A 6,054-nucleotide genomic window follows, 5' to 3' on the forward strand; every position below is an offset into this window, starting at 1 on the left:
CCCGCCTCTCCCACCGCGGGGAGCCGCCGGGGACCGGCAGCGCCTCCGAGCCCCGTGCCCTGCCCGCCGCAGGATGCGGCCCCGAAGCCCGGCGGGGTCCCCGCCTAAACCCCGAGCAGCCATGGGTGGCGGCACCCAAGGGTGCTCCTCCAGCTCCCCCGGTTCCAGCCCGGTATCCCCCCGGGTCTCCCAGCCCCTGGGGCCGGTGGCAGGGGGGGCGCACGGGTGAGTCACCCGGGGGGAGCAGGCGGAGGTGACAGCGGGAGGCCCGAGGCCACGGGGATGGCTGCCAGGGCTGCGGGGGCTGTGGGGGAGGCGGTGCGGGAAGGAGGGGGTCGGGTGAGTCAGGCTGCCCCCGTCGGCAGCCTGGCGGGGACTTCCAAAAGGAAGTGGCTGGGCCATGACACATCCCCAGCCGGAGGGTGCCGCAGGGGTCCTGGGCTTTTCCAGCTCCAGGGACAGCTCGTCGGCTGCTGCACGGGGACCTCGTCTCGCTGGGGTGGGCGGGGGGCTGCAGCGGGGGCCGTGGTGGTGCAGGAGGTGGTGGGGATGTCATTGTGGGGTGTCCCTGCAGCCGGGGATCGATCCTGGTAGGCAGGGCAGAGGCAGGAGAGCGAGCACTGTGTTCATCCGTGGGGACGGAGAGATGGGGGTGGCCATGGGCCATCCTTCCCCACTCTGGATGGGACCTGTGGGTGCGGGGACAGGCACCGCGGGACCCCTGCCCTGCTCTGTCCCCCTGCAAGGGTCTCTTGACCCACCCACCGGCTGCTGCTCGCAACGCGGTGGGTCCTGGCCGCCGGGACAGAGGGACAGCTTCCTTACGTGACTTGCACAGAGTCACCCAGGAGCTGGAAACTTTTCCCAGGACTGCATCCGCTTCACCCCCTTTTTATGTCCCAGAGCTGGGAGCGGGCTGTCCCACGGGAGGGCATCCCCTGACTCACCCCCAGGAAAGCCCAGGCTGTGAGAAGGCTGCGCCTGGGGTCCCCGGGACCATAACCGCTCTGCCATCACGCCAGCCGTGCGTCACCGCGCTGTCACCAACTGAGTCACGGGCTGTGCCGGGGTCAGCGGGGCTGCACAGCTGGCTGGGGGGACACAGGGAGATCTGGGAGGACGGGGACATTTCCCAGGTCTGCAGTCAGCTGCTGTCCCCCCACACCGAGTGCCCAAGCAGGGCCTTCTCACCCTTCTACCTAAGGTCCCCGTTCCCTTAGAGAGGCAGGACAGCCCCATTCTGACCACGGGGACAGCACAAGGTTTTTGAAACGAGCCTCGAATCAAGCACCACGATAGCCCCAGCGTGCAGGGCTCAGCACCCAGCAGCGAGCCCTGGTGCCCTGGGGGCCCCGGGGTGCCGGGACCTTGCCCCGAGGCCGTGGGGCCGGAGGCTGGGGCAGCCCTGGGGCTGCCGGCCGGGCGCGCAGGCAGGCTGTTATCGGGGGAGACAGGAGGCAGCCCGGGCTGCTCTCAAGTGGGCCAGGCTGATTAGTGCCTTCAAGTGCCTACAGAGTTATTCTAAGTCAAGTAGGCGCGAAGGGAGCCGACCTCGCCAGCCTGGGACCTGCGTCGGGCGAGGGACGGCTGAGACCCGGCCGACCCCATCGCCTTGCTCCCCGCGGCCCCAAGCAGCCCTGCGAGGCAGGGGGGTGCTCCCCTCCTCCGGCCGCCCCTCTCCGTCCCTTGCTCCCGCTGCAAAAGGCTGTTTGCTCCAGCCCAAAGCAAACCTGATTTTATCTCCCGGCTGCAGTTCCCTTGGCCGTGGGCCACGGCCGATGCCTCCTACGCAGCACTTGCGGAGCCCATTGGGGGACCCGTGCACAGAGCGGGCTGTGTACGCCGCCACATGACATCATGTTTACGGCCCGCGGGGGCCCAAGGACACCCCCTCCTCGCTCCCAGCCCGCCCGAGCCGTGCGTGTCCCTCCTGGCCCACAGCTGCACGGCTTCCCGTGCTCCCCGCGCCGGGCGGAATGACACAGGGGGAGCTGGGGGGAGTGGGGCTGACCCTGGCATCATTCCTGCCCTGGGGGGTGCTTTCGGCTCTGCTGGCCCGCCCCCAGTCTCGGTTTCCCCTCCGGAGTGCGGACAGTGGATGCCGTGCTAGCGCTGAGTGTGGGCTGCTGCAGCGGCACGAGGTCAGGCCCTCAAGTTGTTGCTCCGAGGGAAAGGCAGATCTTCTCCCCTTGGGACGCGGATGTTCCCGTCTCTCCCAGGACAGAGCTGGGGCTTCGCTGCTCTTGCATGAAACTGAGGTTGTTGGGAAAGAGCAACAACATCCAGAGCCACGGGGGCTTGCTAAGGAGTGCTAGGGCCATCCATCCTTCCATCTGTCCGTCTGTCTCTCCATCCATCCATCCATCCATCCATCCATCCATCTCCAGAGGCATGCATCCATCTTCCCATCCATCTTCACGTCTATCTACCCCCCCATTCAGCCAGCCTCCCACCCACCCACCCGTCCATCCGTCCGTCCGTCCATCCATCCATCTGTCCATCCGTCCATCACTGGGCTGTCAGTGCTGCTGCCCCGTCTGGGGCCCGGCTGCTCTCACCTGTCTGGTGCGGGGCTCCCCAAGGCCAGCGATGGAGGGCTGGGAACCGCTTGCACCCCAACTCCGGGGACCTTTAGGGGTCCCCCAAGGCCACACCAGGAGGCTGCGAGGTTCTCCACCCCCACGGGTGCCCAGAGTGGGGCACCACAGGGATGAGACACCTCGGCTGGGCAGCACCGCTCAGCCGCAGGCACCGAGCTGCCCTTCCTGGGGGCGCAGCGTGCTCGGGTGCGGGACACGCCGGCCGTGCGGAGCACCGTGGGCAGGGGGTGCAGGTGGGATGCCCGGGGCTGTGCCCACCATCTCCCGGTGCCGGTCACGGGGCCGGCCGTGGGGCAGGGGCTGAGGCTGCGTGAGTGCTGGATGGGGGGGGAAACCTGTCTAATTTAAGAACGGGCCCCGCTGTCGCTGTCAGCGGCGGGCGGCGCTCTGATCTGGGGACAGGTCCTCGTCAGCTCCGCTCGCCGCCCGCCGGCCCGACATGAAAGGGCTCTGCGCCCCGATAAGGCCCCAGGCGGGCGGCCCCGTGGTGGCAGCGCCACGGCCGATCCCGGGGGCAGCCCGCGGGGACCCCTCGCAGCGAGCCCATCGCCAAATCCTCCATCACCGCTGCGCCCGTGCGTTTGCACCGGTCGGGGAGCTCAGCACCCTGCTCGGCCCACCGAATGGAGCCCCCGTCCCTCCCGGCTCCCACTGGTGGCAGCGCCCCGCGGGCTGGGGGCTGTCCCCACGCAGCCTCCCCCCGTTTTTCGCCAGCCCCTCCGCGGCGCGGAGGGGGGCCGGTGTTGACTTAATAAGCTCATTCTGCTCCCGCGGCGAGGCCGCAACCCGGTGCTGGTGACATCACACGGCGCTGCCATGGGGACGCCGCGATGTCACCAGCACCGCGATGACCTCACGGCGGGAGCAGGGGCCGGGGCCAAGCCGGGTTTGATCACCGGGGTCCTCGGCGGCCAGGGAGGGGAGGGACGCTGGGAAAGTATGCGGCCGCTGAGCGCCGCCGTGTTTGGCTTGGAAGTGGCCGCGCTTTCCCCGCAGCGGGGAGGGACGGTGCCCTTCCTCCCCCCATTTTTCCCTCCCGCAGCCCCCACCTTGTGGCTGGGGAGGGTTGGGGGATCGGGGGACCCCCTTCCCTGCTCTTTGGGGTAGGTGGAAGGGGCAGAGCGGGGTCGATGCGGGGAGGCTGCGTCCCCAGGCTGGACCCTGAAACGCCCCATAGCCTCGCACAGCCATTCGTGCGCTTCCCTACAGCCGGTGGCAGGTCTGTCACTGCCGCTTGGGACCCCACAGCTGGCCGGGGGGGGGGACAGCCGGGCCCCCACATTTACGCTGCGGGAGCACAGGGGCGCCCGCATCCTCTCGGCACCCCCCCGTCATTAATTTCCATCAGTGGCCAAGCAGGGCCAGGGGTGGCCGAGGAACACGGCGCTTTCCCCTGATAGCAAAAATAAATACATTAAAATTCTTGCAGGAGGCAGAAGAATGCGGGACGGCAGGAAAAAATTGTTTTATAATTTGTAATAACACAAAAGCTGGAGGGGGGGGGGGGGGCGAGCTGCAAGAGGCGAGGGAAGGCAGAGACAAAGGGTCGGCCACGGCGGAGAAGGCTGCTGCGCGGTGGCGGCGGGGACAGCCCTGGCTCAGCTCCTCCACCGGGACCTCGTCCCCGAAGGATGTGGCCCTGCGGGTCTCGTTGCAGAGGAGGAATGAGCAGGGCTAGTCCTGGGGCTGGGGAGCCCCAGCTCGCTGGGCTGCTCTCAGCAGCTCCGTGCCTCAGTTTCCCCTCGCTAATGGGGGATTTCCGTGCTGCTGGGGGACAAAGCGCAGCCCCCCCCCCCCCCCCCCCCCCCCCCCGTCACACACAGGTGCCGGCCTTTGCCCACCCCTCTCGGGGGGGCTTCAGCGCTGCACCCACCCACTCGGGCCACCTCTCACGGACAAGCCGGGGTCGTTACAGCCCCCCCGGCCCCCCCAGCCCCACGAGGGGCCGCTTCCCCTGGCCGCGGCGGCGGGGACGTGACAAGGCGAGTCGCTGTGCGCCAGGCGCACCTGCTGTCGGGACGGGCCCCCCCCCCCCCCCCCTCCCTGCTCCCCTCTTCGGGATGAAATCAAAGGGATTTTTCTGCCCTTAGGAAATCAGATAAAGGCTTCTCACCTGCCCCGCGCTCCCTTTGCGGCACAGACGAAGGCGGCGGAGGCGGCCGGGCGCTCGGGGCGGGGGACAACAGGCACTTTCAACAAGCCGGCGGATGAGCTGCGTGCTGCAGGCACAGTGTCACCCTGTCCCCAGCCCCGGCTGGGATGTCCCCTGCCCAGGAGCTGCCTGGTGGTGACTGCCCCCTGTATTCAAGGCGATGGGGGAGCCACGGGGCAGGGGGGATGGAGGCTGCTGGGTGAAAGCAAAAGACCCCAGGGACGATGCAGCAGCCCAGATGCAGCTCGGGAAAGATCCCAGTGTCCCCACGCCAGGGTGAGGACAGCTCGAGGCTGGTCACAGCGCCGTGGATGCCGAGCCGGAGGCCGGTGCCTGGGTGGGAGGGCAGGGTAGGAGCAGGTGGGAGACCTTCAGAGGTGGTGGGAGTCTCTTCCCTCCCGCACCCACGGGGAGAGGAGAACCGTGCCAAGCTGCAGCTAAAACCTGAGTCATTCACCACCGAATGCTACTGGTGGGAGCGAACGTGCCCAGGTGAAGGGGAGGAGGCGCTGGGGATGAGGACCAGGGGAGCACTGATGGGCAAAGAGCTAGGGACGGGGGCAACGGTGCCCTCCTGGGAAGGGGGACAGAGCCCACATCTCTGCTGGAGGGAGGGGTGGGCTCACCAGCAGGGAGGATGCTCTGGCTGGCCCATCGCTGCTGCCAGACACCCTGCTTCCCCTGGGGAACCATTCCCAGGGCAGCTCAGGAGGGGTGAAAATTGGGGTGGCAGCCTATGGGCACCCTTTCCTCCTGTCCTGAGCTGCCTGGCCCTGCCACCTCCCCGGCCCCTCAGCTCCCTGCTGCCCCGGGCAGGTCCCGCTGCCTGGTGTGACCCGTGCTGGGGGCTGTCCCCCTCCCGGTCCAGCTGCAGCTGAGATGAGATCACCCTAACCAAGCCGGCCCTCCCCGCACACCTCTCCTGCTCCTTCCCCGCTCCGCTCGCTCCTGGGGCTTGCTCCTCACCCACCTGCCATCCCCCTGCCCAGGCGCTGCCTTTGAGGAGGGGGGTGCCGAGGGACGCTTGGGGGTGTCCCTTCTCCAGCGTGCCCCGGTGGGACAGCCTGGTGCGGTGCCAGGGAGCGGGGCAGAGCCCCCTAAGGACACCGAGCAGAGGGCGGTGCGGGGATGCCAGGCTCGGCCAAGGGACCCCCGGGGCCGTGCAGGTGGGCAGGTGGCGGGGGGGCACCGCGAGGCAGGGCCGTGCCGAGCACGGCGGGGGGAAAGGGCGAGCCGTGGGCACTGCCCGGTGCCCGGAGGATGCCCGGAGCCGTGCCCGTGCCCGCGCCGTGCCCGTGGCTG

The sequence above is a fragment of the Cygnus olor genome, chromosome 6, assembly GCF_009769625.2.
Source record: "Cygnus olor isolate bCygOlo1 chromosome 6, bCygOlo1.pri.v2, whole genome shotgun sequence".
In the NCBI taxonomy this organism is placed as follows: domain Eukaryota; kingdom Metazoa; phylum Chordata; class Aves; order Anseriformes; family Anatidae; genus Cygnus; species Cygnus olor.